Below are 14,179 nucleotides of genomic sequence, written 5' to 3' on the forward strand. Positions count from 1 at the left end.
GGAGCGGGGTCATGCCCACAGGGAATCCTGGCAGGGGAATTACAGCCCTGGGCGTTGTGGCCCTTGGCACCCAGGAAACAGCAGTGCAGAGGGGGAAGGCGTCCCTTTACAGTTTTGTCTCAATTTGGCACAATCTTAGGTTATTTTGTGAGCTTACCTGTTCTGACAGGTTTGATATTACATGCTGTATAATATTAAGGTTGACCCAAAATCTCTGATTATGGCCCAGCATTGTTTTCTGCACTCATGGAACAAAGAGAAAATCCCTTTGGAGCGTCCTAAAGGGTATTTGTGAGGGTTCAGGGCAAAAAAGCAAACTCAGGGCAGCAGCAATTTCAGCGTAGATTTGTTTTCCTTCAAACAGAAGGGCGAGGAAAAGGAAAGAGCTCGGGAAGGAGCGAGGCTGTTGCTGTTCCATGGATCACAGCTGACATGATAAATGAGGCCTGGTGCTCACCAAGCAATTTAAAGGACAGACGTTTTACAGGGTGCAAAACCGCAGCATTTTGAAGACACACAGCTAAATTATCCTTCTGGCTACACAGGGAAAACCCCAAACAATTCGGTGAAATGAGCCAAGGCCTCTGACACATGCAGTTAACTCTTCCATTGCTGGATAGGAAAAGCATCCTCCTCAGGATGCGACTCCCACACAGCTTGTGGGGAAAAGGTGCTGCTCATGGGCCTTGGAGCACATTTCCCAGAGCCTGTGGGTTCCTGGAGGTTTCAGCAGCTGACAGCATTAATAGATCTTGAGAAAGCTGACAAATCTCCAGGCATTGTCCATGGATCACCTTGGGGACAGGCAGGGAGTGAAACGTGGCCTTTAGTGCAGTCCAGCAGAGCAAACATATTCAGCGCCCTGCAGCTCTTGAAAGGACTTTGTCTTTTCTTCCTCCTCCAAGGAGGAAAAGAAGAAAGGAGAATATGGATTTCCCCTTTGTTGGTTGTTTCACTGGTAAACCTGGGAAATAAATGCAAGAACTTACTTGTGTCACAGTTGCCCAGCTGACCTTCTTAAGCATCAAGAAAGCACCTTTGGCAGTGTCCCCACCTCAGTTACATCTTGTTTCACTATCCAGTTTATTAACCATCTACATTAAAACAGTTATGTACCTTTAAAACATAAAATAGAGTGGATATAAAACAAAGCCAAATTCTTGCATCTATAGGACTTGAGGTGTAAGTGGGCACAGATTCCCTGCAGGCATTTTACACCCCCTGGATATCTAGTGCCTTAACCTTACTTTTTTCCCCTATTTTTTTTCAAGTCCATCCATTAGCCAGGATTTTATTCCCAAAGCATTTTCAGAGCTCCATGATGAATGTTAGATGTTGCAATTACTGGCTCACTGGGCAGAGAGTGGTTCTATAGGAAGGTAATTGGCTATTTTTCCTGGCATGAATAATATTCACAATAATAGCCTCCCTCTCCGTGGCTCTGCGAGCAGTTCTCCTGTGTGCTTTTTTTCCCCTGCAATGGGAAAACTGGGGGGGGAAAAAGGGGAGGCAAAATTCCTGCTCCATGTAGAGCAGCAGGAAAGATCTTAGTCATCTTACACCCAACATAGAACTGCTGTGGGTGCTGTCCTGCAATGGCTTTTCTTTTCTAACTATTCATGAAAAGTCGCAGAGGGAAATTTGGGGTGATGCCAGTGTCTGAGTGCAGCCAATCCCTTCATAAGGCAACCACACTGCAGACCTGGGGCAAGCTGGAAATGCAAGAGGGACTTGCTTCACAAAGAAACTGGCCAAGAGTTCTAGCAGAAGGAAATATTTTGTTCTTTCTCCAGAAGAGAAGATCAAAGGCCTTGCACAAAGCAACAGGAGCAGCCAAAGACCAGGTCAGCCCTTTCCAGGGCTGTGGGTACCAGAACAGACACTGCTCAGTGTTCTCTTTTCCACTCTCCTCTCCTCTCCAAAGCAGCACCTTCAAGCAGAGGTTAAGTCCTCCCCTCTTCCCCCTCTCTAATTACACAATTTACTCCTTTTCTGCTGTAATCAGCTCCCATTTATACAGCCCTGAGAGATCACAGGATAATCACCATGGGGAATAATCCTGTCATTTCCCTTGCTATCTCTGCAGGATACTGAGTCCCTCCAGTACAAGCAAGGAGAGGGGAGGATGCCAAACATCTTCTTTAGGGACTCTAGAATTAGGCAAAAAAGCAGTCCAAAAACATTTATTGTTTATATTGTTTGTCCACATCAAACAGAGCCTGTCTTCAGTCATCACCATGGTACGAGCTCGTGGCACTCCCTGGGTGTCAACCACCACCACATTTCCCTGGGACCACTGTTGCACTCAGACCCTGTGGATGCTGTGGCTCTCCACTGACCTCCCTGACTCATAGGATCTCCCTTCTTTTGCACCCTCTCCCTTTTTTTCTTTTCTTTTTGAGGCTCCTTCCTTATCTGTGGAATGCAGGTCTTCCCCAGTTCCCCGCAGAAACTTTTAAGAAATGTTTTGGAAGAACTGGAGCCTCTTACCCAGCTCTTCACAGGCAAGAGAACTTGTGACCTTTGTAGCAGGCAGTTTGCACGAGGGAGAGGTAATGTAAGAAAATATCTCCTAATGGAAGGACACCTCAGACCTTGTCTAACAGCTCCAGCCATTCTGCAATGGAAAGGAGAGGCAAAAATCTGTAATTATGACCAGAAGGGCAAAGCTACAGCTTTAGCAAAATTAAGCAGTGCCACCTGGATCTTCTCAGGTGAAACTCTGAAGGGACCAGGACTGCAGGATGCACCGGCATAGCTTGACCATATTCACCTAAGAAAGTAATTAAATATCTTTCCAGTTAATTCCTTTGCAAACCAGGAGAGGGAAACTGACTATGGTCATACCAAATTACTGTCAGCTGCAGTTGTGATTCGGTCTCATCACCACCAGAGACAGCTCATCTGCCCTTCCAACAGAGCCACTTCCTGAGAGGGAAAACATTGAGTGCTTTGAAAATATTAACCTCAGGGAGAAAATTCCTTTTCCTTTCTAGGGGCCAGGTGCCATTCTACATGCAGGCAGGTTACAGGGTGGAAGGAGACAGGAGATGGGCAGCGGAGATCCCAGCCCTGCTGCTGCTCTTGGCACATTTGCACGATTACCGCCCAAAAGAACACAGTCACGAGCCCAGAGCGACGTGAGTCAGGCGGCTGATCCACATCCCGCCCCCGGCCGTCTGGATGCTGAGCTGGCACAGCCTGCAGCTCTTACAGCTGTGCCTGGCAGGGAAGGGCTGGCCCACATCCCACCCCTCACCCCTCCATCACCCCCTGCAGCCTGAGCACACCCAGGGCACAGCTCTGTGTCCCTCGGCGGGGTGGCACAGCTGGGTCACCCTGTCTGAGTCACTCTGGGTGCCCTTCAGCTTCGAACATTACATACCAGATTTCACTGTTCCTTTTGGTTCATTTGTCTGCTGTCCCTTTGGCTCCAGTGGTAACTAATCCTTATTATTGTTAGGGAAGGAAGGAAGGAAGGAAGGAAGGAAGGAAGGAAGGAAGGAAGGAAGGAAGGAAGGAAGGAAGGAAGGAAGGAAGGAAGGAAGGAAGGAAGGAAGGAAGGAAGGAAGGAAGGAAGGAAGGAAGGAAGGAAGGAAGGAAGGAAGGAAGGAAGGAAGGAAGGAAGGAAGGAAGGAAGGAAGGAAGGAAGGAAGGAAGGAAGGAAGGAAGGAAGGAAGGAAGGAAGGAAGGAAGGAAGGAAGGAAGGAAGGAAGGAAGGAAGGAAGGAAGGAAGGTCCTATTTCCTTGAAGCAGCAAAGGCAAAAGGAGCAGGGAAAAATCTCCCCAGCTGCTTCTCCAGTGACCTCTGAGCCCCAGAAATGCTGCAAGCTCACTTTCTTCCTCATGGCTTTGCTGCATCCTTCTCCCAATATCTCCTTGTCCCTGTGCTGGAAATCAAGGACAGAGACCTGCACACCATCCCAAGCCACAGGCCATGGCTTGACAGTCATGAGATGGAGAAGGGGCCAGTGGGACAGAGACAGGAGGAGAATGTGGGATCAGTGGGATAGCAGGAAGAGGGATGACCTCCAGGTAATGCACCCACTCCCTCCAGAGGCAAAGCCCTGGGCTTTCTCCTACATTCCTGCATCCACCATTAATCACAGTCTCTGGCACTAATTTCACATTAATCAGCTGATTCCTCTTCAGGCTCGTGGCACTGGCTGAAAAGTATCCATAGACACAGGCTCACCCACCCACTCTGAGAAGAACCATCAGCAGCTTGAGTGCTTCAGGCCTTTCCCCACTAGTTGGAACTGCTTTCAGGAGCCAGCCCTTCATTGGAGAGAATGGCAATCCCCACAGGGTATTTTCCCCTTCACCACCTTTGCATCTAATTTAATTTATTTTTTTTTTGCCAGAATGTTTTTAAACATGCATAAGTCTGACTCAGCAACCCAAAATATTTCATTTGATGCAAAGCAAAATGTTCTATTTTGTTTACAAGCTAATTAGCCAGTCTTATCTCGCTCACCTTTATAAGCACATGCAAGCCAACAACACAACCTGTGAATATGAAAAAGCCTGGATTTAGGAAACATCAGAGTCAAGCTATATTGGCACTTCCAAAAACACATCCCTCATTTTTTATGGAGAGGATGGGAGGCTGAAATTACTTCCCAAATTCAGCTTAATTTTGCAAATTGGTTTAGTCCTGCTGAAAGTCCATTTTTGCAGGAAATTTACAATCAGTTCCAATTTTCCTTGCCAAGCTCAGACACTTAGAGAGCACTCAGAGAGCTGCAGAGCAAATCCAAGGGTAGATCTCAGTCTTATGGACCGTGGACAGCCCCTGATCCTGCTGGGTCCTTACCAGGTAATAAGGAACGTGTCACCTCTAACCATGTGGGACTGCTCTCCCTAACCCCTTTGTTTTTGGTTAGAGAGTCTTCCCTCTGGCAGGAGGCAAAATATTATTCTTTCTTCCCCTGATTAAATCTCAATTTAAAAATAAAAATAAAAAAAAAAATCTGGCTTCTATAAGTAATGGCTCAGGACAGAGGAAACATCATTTCACTGGGGCAATTAGAGCAGTCTAATTAAACCCAAGTCTTCCGATCGGGCTCTGCTGATTAAGTGGGTTACAGGCACTCTGGATTATATTAACGAAATGAATCAGTTAATTATATGACAATCAATAAGAAGCAAAAAGTAGGACAACCAATTTGCCTTTAAATGACCATCTAAATTCATCAACATGATACATGTTTGTAAGTGTTAAGGGAAGGGGCAGACATGACAGAACTCTCGGGCACTAAGACAATAATTTCTGATAGCTGCAATTCCTGAAAAGCAAAGAACTGACAGCATCTCCCTGAAAAAAAGATTGCTTTTTTTATAATAGCTTGCAAGACAAACAAGGCACCAGTGAACAAAGCTACTGGGGGGGGGGGAAAATCAAACTTAGGGCTTTAATAAACTGAAAGCCTTAGTTTAGAGTTGTGAGCTCAAATGGTCAGCACTGCTTTGAACCAGAGACATTGTGGTCTTGAATGATTATCTGACTTAGAGCTCCCATCCAAATTGAAAACCTTGGTGAAGTGGAAGCTGGAAAATGACATTGTTAAAGAGGCAATTTTTGCCCTGAAAAGCTCACAGCCTGAATGGAAAGACTTAAAAAAATACAGAGGAAGAACTATTTTGTGAAAAATACAGAACTATCTGTTGTTCTCATTTTGCTGGGTTCAAAACAGGTAGACTGTGAGGGGTTTTTCAGCATCTGTAATGAGGGCTTTTAATCATTTGGGGTTTTTAAAAAAACAACAGAAAGCGTTATCAAGATGGCTATGAGAAGTTCTCTCTGAAAGCAGGGTTTTCAGTCAAGCTAAAAAGCAATAACATTTTCAGGAAAAAAAAATCTGTGAAAATGTCATAAAAAATGAAATGTCTGACAAGCACAACAATCTTTCCAGCCTTGAAAAAAGGGATTGGGTATTTTATTTTCGACTTTCTGCTTTATGATTTCAGCTGGATGGGTAATGCAGAATCAGGAAGGTGACTTTCTCTTTACTGGGGATGGAGACCTCAGGACCAGAAGGATGAGTTTTACCCCAAACCATGCCTGCAATCACAGACTCATTTAGGTAAGGCGGGACCTCTGTCAGTCTCTGGTCCAACTTCATGTTCCAGTTTCCAAGGACCAGCTTCAAAGATTAAATCAGTTTGCTTTGGGCATTTTCTGGTCAAGCTTCAAAGATCTCTGAGGATGGGCACCCCAACCCCTTGTCCCACTCACACTAGCTCAGATTTTCAGCCTTCTGGTTCAGAGCTCCGATGAAAAATGTCCTAATGTCTCTCAGTGCCCTGAGATTGTCATGGAAGGATATCTGGAATGTACAGTGACATCTACATGTACAGTCATGAGGGAAGTAGCCTCTGAAAGAAAGATATATAGGCCAGAACTTTTTGAAGCCTTCAGGCTCTGTCCACAGCAGGGACATGAATAACTGAGTGTGGGTGCCTCAACCAAGGCAACTGTGCTGGACACACTGACCCCCACCACAACACAAGACTTTAAGATATACTCTGAAGTTCTGACACCTTGTTTGTCATCCTTGTTTTCTCCTCTGGTATGAGAATGTTTATGAGTCTCTGAAAAAAAAAAAAAAAAAAAAAAAAAAAAAAAAACCAAAACACCAACCCAAACAAACAAAAAAACCTCACAAACACAAAAGGAAGAACCTCAATGCCACAGCCTGGGCTGCCAGGCAAGGAGCTGACTTGCCAGTTGGGAGCAATCACTTGCCATCTTGCACAGGAAGTGGATCAAGCTACTGGGGGACTTTCTCAAAGAAAGCTCAAAGAAAACACTATAAAAAGCTGAAACTGCTAGGAAGCAGAGGAAAGCGGATTGCAGTGAGATGGCTCTGCTGTCCCAGCAGCAGGCTTTACTGACAGTAAGAGCTCCGGGCTCCTGGAATTGCTTTCCCAAATTCTTTCCAGCTGGCTGCTGAGTTAGAGCCTTCAGAGAGTGAAGGCAAATACCTTTCATCTTTTTTAAGCTTTATTTTTGAAGGAAGCAGAATTATTCTGCTGTTCTCTCTCTCTCTCTTTTTTTTTTTTTTTTCTTTTTTTCTCTTTTTCCTAATAACTTTTAAATCCTTTGGCTGCTTGCACCAAATTTTTCACAGGGGAACTAGACATGCCATTCTGACAGGTCTGGAGTAAACAGGTAGGTGGGGAGAGGAGAGAGAATCTCTGCTAGTGCAAAATGCCTCTTGACAGCCACACCAGAGCATGAAACATCTCATTTTCAGGACACCATGGACTCCAAGCAGAATTCAGCCTTCAGGAATAACTCCATGGGAAACAGGCTGTGCTCAGATCAGCCCACGTGTCTCCCAAGTAACTTGTCCCGCTTTACCAGTGGGGTTTTGCAATTTGCTCTGAGCAATGCCTGTGTGCAAGCAGCAATAATTTCCAGAACGGATGGAGGTTGTGCTCAGGGCTCCTTTAGTCCTCAGCTGCTGGAGTCACCACATGTGCAGCTGTTAAAGAGCTCTGCTGCATCCTGGACTGTGTCACCAGGCATAAACCACCAGATGCCACACAGCATCCATTTCCTCAACACTGCAATTCCCTGCCCAATTTTGGGTACCCAGTCTCAGTGTGTTAGGAAGGGAGAAGTGAGCAGCGTTATCAAAGCCCTTGAAAACAGGAAATGCAGAGGGAAACTGAAAAGGATGTGATTGTTTTAATCCCAGGAAAGGGGAATATGAGAGCAATCTGCAAATTTATGAGAAGTTCTTGCAAAGTAGGGCATCTTCTCTGTAACGAGAAGTAAGGAAGGAAAGTGGTAGGCTCCAATTGCAGCTCAAGAGGATAAGTATGGGTCAGAAATTAGGGAAAACCTTGTCTGGGCAGGGATGGCCTTCCACCACTGCAGTTTTTAAGAGCAGGCAGTACACCTTTCAGCTGGGTTTATGCTTTGGATGAAAGTGATCCCTAGACTTCCCTCTTGACTTAATTTCTAGTTTTTCATAACAAACCACCATCTCTGAAGAGACCCCCAGCAGCTTAATGTTTTGCTTGAAATAGATGGGCAGGACACAAATCTTAGAAGAGAGGATATCATTTTTTTCAGCTTGCCTGGTGTGCTCAGTGCTGCACAAAGGCCAAGGACAACTCCTGCCCCCTTGCTTCAGACAATAAGGATGCTGCAAATTCCAGATAATCATTCATGGCTTGATATCTTATGTGTATTCAGGAAAACCTTAGAACTTTCCTCCATGCCACAACTAAACTACAGTGAACTGGCATTTTAAAAGCTCCACTGAATCCATATTTGGTAAGAACAATGTGATTGTTGACAATTTAAACTCAGTCAAACCACTATCCCACTATATAGTGGTCTGGATCTGGACATTGGCATTTCTATCCAGGATATTTAACTATCTGCAGTACATCAGCTCTTGCAGCTTGAATTGCAAGACATCACTCACATAGGAAGCACCTATCACACAGCCCCCAAATCCCTCTGCTTGCAGGAGCAAAGAAGCCACTGCATACATCCAGGATATATGTGCAGTGCATATGGATGCTCATGCTGGACACTGCTGATGCCCTTCTGAAGATTAGGAAGAAGGCTTTTCCCCTTCAAAGGCCACTTACTAACTTGTTCTTCTTGGAGGGCCTCTTTGAAGGCACAAGGGCTCTGATTGTGCCACACACAGTCTAATCAGCAAACCTGGCACGTCTCTGTGCAGGAAAGGAAATAAAAACCACCTTGATCACTACTCGCCTTTTACCTTAACCAAGCCTGCCTTGATCTCACTAAACCCAGGGTGCTTGGAGTACAGAGGCACAAGTTCAAAGAGACAGCAAGAAGTTAATCTAAAAGCAAAAGATGCTCTTCAGGCAGGTGGGAAGAAGTAATTAGAAAGCACAGTTATTCCAAAGCTTCAATAAATGACATCAAGGCAGCCATTATACACTCACTAAAGCACGAGGGTCCTTCACTCTTGTCAATCAAGGAAAAAAATGCACAAGACTGTAGACACATGGGCCACTGCAAAGGCAGGAGCTCTAGGGCTTCTCATCACCCTGCTCTGCTCAAGGCAGAGACTCTGCAGGAAACAAGCAGTGTCAGGAGGTCCAGACCTGTCAAGACTTTTTTAGTTTTGTTTAGTTGTGCTTCTCCTGTCCCCTCCACCATGAATATTTACTCTGCTCCATGAATTCTGTGGCGCTCCATGAGGTTCAGCTTTCCATGGGCAATGTCCTATTTGGTGTTACCTGTCAAGATGTTTTTTACTCCACCATTTTAGTTATTATTTCATTCACCTTCAGAAACTGTAGCCTGTCCCTCTCTGAAGCCTGGTGGCAAATCAAAGGGCACTTAAACTTCTGAGACTCCCAGCCCCAGGCAAATGTCGCCCTGGATTCAGGATCCTGTTGCTTCAAAACTGCAGTTGCAGAGGGAGATTCCTTCCTTCATTCATTCCTTCTTCCATCTCTAACTCCTTGTCTGTAAAACACAGCTGATCGCTGCACAGCTTTTGTCTGTGTAGGCTGTGAGCTCTTGGGGGCTGTCCAAGGACACTGCAGGCGAACAGCCCCTCTGTCAGACAACAGAGGATGACCTGCATGAGCTGAACACAGGCAGGTTGGCAGAGAGAGATTGCATCTTTTATCAGAAAAATTGATTCACAAAAGCCGAGAGGAGCAGTTTTCTCTCTGTGAGCAACATCAATACACACATATGGATCCACAGTTAGTGTTTTTCCAGAGTATTTCACTGCCCTGTTCCAACATCCCTTTCTATCCCTGACTGACATTCACACAACTGCTTCCCAACTCGAGCTTTTCACACCCCACAGTTAGGCCTGAATCCCACATGGCAGTGATGCAGACCCAAACTCTCTGCTCTACTCCAGATGTGTGCCAGCTGCAGCAGAGCAGCACGAGCTACCATCCTCTGCTCAACTGCCTCTGGCTGAAGGAGCAGGCAGGGGTTGTGGTACCCAGCTGCTGCCAAAGGGAAGCAGTGCCACTGGGCAGCACAGCACATCCCTTCTGCAGGCCAGCAGCTCCTCCCTCCTTCTCCCCCAAGCCCAGGAAGCTCCAGCCCACATTATAACAGTGTGATGCTGCTTCTGCTCCGTGAGGGCTCAGGGAATCACCTGGACACTGAGTCCTGCTGGACTTGGGAAGGTGCTGGTGTGAGTCTGTGATTCCACCCTCTGCTGTCAGCTCTGCTCACAGGCAGATCCCTCTAAGCCACCCAAGGCATTGTGGGGCTGGGGCTGCTGGCAGCAGTAGGAGCCCTTTCCTGTGCTGTAAGCACTGATCCCTCCTAAAACCTGAAGCGATCACAATAATCAGTTTGCTTCGAAGTAGGCCATGTGAAATGTGTTTGAGCCTGGCTGATAAAATGAGGAGAGGAAGAAGTGCAAGGAGATTAGAAAGGAATCGTGCTTAATTTGGGAACATCTCTGAAGATTTATTCCAAAGCTTGAAAGCCATGGAGAATGCTCCCGCCCAGAGATTAAAGATGCTGTGACTCACATCTCTAAGGCCTGACAATAGCTTATTCAGGAGAGCTGCCTGTAGCCACGAGACAGAGGATACAGTTTTCCCAAGGCATTTCAATTTTCAAGAGGAAAAAAAAAAGATTAGACTTCATTAATTTCACCAAATAACATGAGACGCCATTGGCCCCATCTCTCCTAAACAGGATGTAGATCTCCAAGCTTTTGTCAGCTTGAGAAAAACCAGAGCCACCAGTTGGAGACAACTTCCACCTTCTGGTATTTCCTATTGCATTTGGCCTCCAAACAAAAGCAGGGAGAAGAAGCCAGTGCAAGGCTCTTGCTGCTGATGGGGGGAATGCAGCAACCGTTGCTTGCCTGTGTCTCCTTCTTCCACAGAAATCAAATCCAGGGGCCAAAGGTGTTCAGCTGTTTTATCATGTTCTACCTGCTGCACATCCAACAGTGTGAGGATCACACAACTGAGCAGGTGTCCCCATTCTGTGGGGTGGCCACTAAACACTGGCTGAGTGGGTGGTGCCAGGACCTCAGCAACTCTTTCCCCACAACCTCATGATGGTCTCACTGTGCATGTCAACTCCAGGTGAGCTTTCAAAGGAAAGAAGGTGGCACCTTCAAGAGGGTGTGTGTAGGAATTAGTCTTGTGGTTTCTGCTTTGCTTCTCTCATTAGCTGCAGAAGGGGATGGTGAGTTTGGGAGAGGGGAGATGGCAGGCATAGGGAAAAGTGTCAGAACAGCCATGGCACTGTGTTGCTGGTGCACAAGAGTTCCCCTGTATAGCTGTGCAGCAGATCATCTTTGGTACACCATTACAGATGGTCCTTGCTGAGTAGGTGCCACTGGTGCTCCTTGTTCTGTTCTCCAAGACAGCAGGAGCAGAGACAAGCCTGGCCCCATAAGAGGCTTTGCAGACTTTATTTTGATCTTCCTGCTGATGGGGAAGGACAGCCAGAGTCTGCTGAACTCAAAAGGCTGTTTACCAGCTTTAGGCATGCAGGTAATTGTACTCATCTCCCATACATCATCCTGGGAATGGCAGCCTCTCTTGCCAGATCTAATGACCTTTATGCCATTTCTCCTGTGGAACCAGCTTGAAATTGATTTTGAAACAGAAGCAAGAGGCTGTATCAGTTTTCCCCATGGAGGTGTGACAGCCTGCCTGCTTTCTGCCAGGTTAGGTTATTTCTGTTCTCTGCTTTATGTGTGTGTGTGTTCCCCTGGCCCTGTTCACTGAGACAGATAGAAAGGATCCCATCTTCCCCAAGTCAGGCTGGTGGGGAGAGGAGATAACTGATGACATGATTTAGCAGAATGACAGCCACCCCCACACTTCACACTGTGTCCATCTCCTGCATTTTGTTTGACAGGAGAAGGGTTAAAGGCAGAGATCTGAGGGACATCCATTCTCTACAGCTTATTCAGATCTTTCCAAATCATGAAATTCATCTACCAAGCTGTGGAAAAAAACTGAGCTTAAGGGCTAATGCACAAGGTTGGCTCCCCTGTGAGAAAAGGATGCCATCAAAAGGCATCCCCACATTTCTAACAGTGCAAGGTCATAGGATTGCTTCTTTATGTCTTTTTTTTTTTTTTTTTTTTTTTTTTTTTTTTTTTTTTTTTTTTTTTGAGATTCCTGCTTGAGGATTTGTCTCTCTAACTCAAACCTGTAGCAAGAATATGCAAAGAGGTGACAGCCATGCCCACAGGTGCCCCTCTTCTTCTGTATCTGTGCAGCAACATTACGATCTTCTGACTGGAAATGGAGTTGCAGAAGAAAACCCAAAATCAGAAAGCGTGTGGAATGGCTTTTTTTTTTTTTTTTTTTTTTTTTTTTTTTTTTTTTTTTTTTTCCACAGAGCTTTCAGTTTAAATATTAACAAAGCAGTCAAGATTTCCCCCATTCTTAAGCAAAAATCTTCTATCACCATCTGTTCTTGAAGATTCCTGTTAACAGCACAGTGTCACTGAGCAAACGCAGCTGCTAGATCTGGTCTGGTGGCAGTCAGAGACACTGCCAGCTGGTGTAGACCTGTGTGAAGATCCTCTCAACCCCAGCCAGAACCCAGGCAGGGCTGGGGGAGCCTTCACAAGATTATTCCATCCTCCTAAAAGAGTCTGAACATGTATTTGTTCAACCTCCCCTTTAAAACCTCCTCAGAATGACAGAGTTACAGAATGGTTGAGGCTGACAGGGACTGAAGGTCAACTGGTCTGCCTGGCTCAAGCATGGCCACCTTGAGCTGACCACATCAATATCTCCAAGGATGGAGACTACTCTGGGCAACCTGTATCAGTGCTGAACCACCAGAGTGTACTGGTGGTGCCTGGGGCAGTTCCTCAGGTGCAGGACTTTTCACTCTTGCTGAATTTCACAGGGTTCCTGTCAGCCCATTTCTCCAGCATGTCAAGGTCCCTCTGGATGGCAGCATGACCCTCAGGTGTATCAGCCACTTCTCCTGGTCTTATATGATCAGCAAACTTACTGGGGATACACACTTACCCCATCATCCACATCATTAATAAAGATGTTGAACAGGATTGGGTCCAGTACTGACCCCTGGGACACACTGTTACCTGCTGGATTCCAACTAGACTTTGTGTTGATGATGACCACCCCCTGGAATGGCCCTTCTGACAGTTTTCAATGCATTTCACTCTCTGTTCAACACAGAGGTCTTGCTTTTGTCTGCAAATCTGCTGTTATGCTCCACTATTCTCCCTCCTGAGACTTTTTTCCTTCCTCAAAGCCTTTTGAAGCTGACTTTCAAACAGTGCCTCCTTGCACCTGGCTAAGCTTTGGTGCCACATCCAGGGGCAGGTGGGAGAGATGCTGGTCTTCACAATGTGCTCTGTCACTGGGGTGGCCCTGGTTTGTAGCACAGGCTCATCCAGCAATGTTTCCTGTCTGTGCATCTGAGCCTCTTGTTTTCAGATTACTCCAGGGCTGGTTTTATTAGTGGTTGATTGAGTGGTCTCAGCATGGTTCTTGTGGAATACCCACATTTTCCGCTCACCATGGAAGCAGATGGAAATGTTCTCAGTGAGACACTCATGCATGTGCATTATCTACAGAGGAAATATCCACATCTCAGGTCTTATTGCTGCTGCCAACAATGCCCCCTGTCAGCTTCTGGGGAAATTTGACTGATATTTATTTGGGCACTATCAGAATGGAGTACTAGGAGAAAATTTCTCAAGTCATGTAAAAACGCCATTGATTCTCCTGGTAGAAAATCTTCAAATGCTGTAAATACCCTATTGAAATTGCTTTTTTGTCACTGTGTGTTGAAATCTTGACAAAAGTCCTGGGAAAAAGAAGTTCCTTATGAATGTTTTGACCACCATTTCAAAAAGAGTGTGATGAATAAACACAATGGGCTGCTTTTTTTTCCCACTTGAGCAGCTCTTTATACCTGCTGGAGTCTTCTGGGTGAGCAAGATTAAGGTATGAAAGACTTCAGGAAGCAAACCCATCAACAGATCTGGAAAAAGACAGAGTATTAAAAAGGAGTGCCAGACACTCCCATTTAAGGGTATTCTGGAACTGACATTAAGCTATTTTTGTGCTGCCCAGGGGTTATATGGCTAGAAAAAGACATACAAAGCAGTCCCATGACTGGAGTTGTAATTTTGGCACCTTCCTGTTAGGAGGAACAAGGGAGCAAGGAAACAAGTGGAACTGTGCT

The sequence above is a fragment of the Zosterops lateralis genome, assembly GCF_965231275.1.
Source record: "Zosterops lateralis genome assembly, chromosome: 9".
Classification (NCBI taxonomy): domain Eukaryota; kingdom Metazoa; phylum Chordata; class Aves; order Passeriformes; family Zosteropidae; genus Zosterops; species Zosterops lateralis.